Raw genomic sequence first — 428 nt, 5'->3', positions numbered from 1 at the left:
TAGGAAATCGTGGTTCCTACAGCTTGAATATGGTTTATCTTGGATTAAGTTGTCAAGTTTTGACTTGAAACTTAATGGTACAGATGAGACGAGTATGTAATGATATTTGATATCATAAGTCTCATAAAGGATCTAAGAATCACATTGGATGTGATTGACATTAGATGTCAACACTATTTGCCCTCTCGATTCTCCCCGGATTGGAGGAGAACCTTTGACCTGCCCTTCCTAATGATAATGAAGAAACACACTTTTTGGTAGACCCTTCCCAGGCAGAACCAATTCCTTAGTGGCTCGCTAGCCGACCATGGCTATCCTTTAGTTAGTGCTGGACCGCCCCTGCACAGGGGCTTAGGTCAACACTTATATAATAGCCAGTCATCAATTAGAAGCAGGCAAAATGGTGATGAATTGCGATTGGCACAACA

This window comes from Tarenaya hassleriana, unplaced genomic scaffold (assembly GCF_000463585.1).
Source record: "Tarenaya hassleriana unplaced genomic scaffold, ASM46358v1 Cleome50, whole genome shotgun sequence".
NCBI lineage: Eukaryota > Viridiplantae > Streptophyta > Magnoliopsida > Brassicales > Cleomaceae > Tarenaya > Tarenaya hassleriana.
This window is presented reverse-complemented; position numbering follows the sequence as displayed.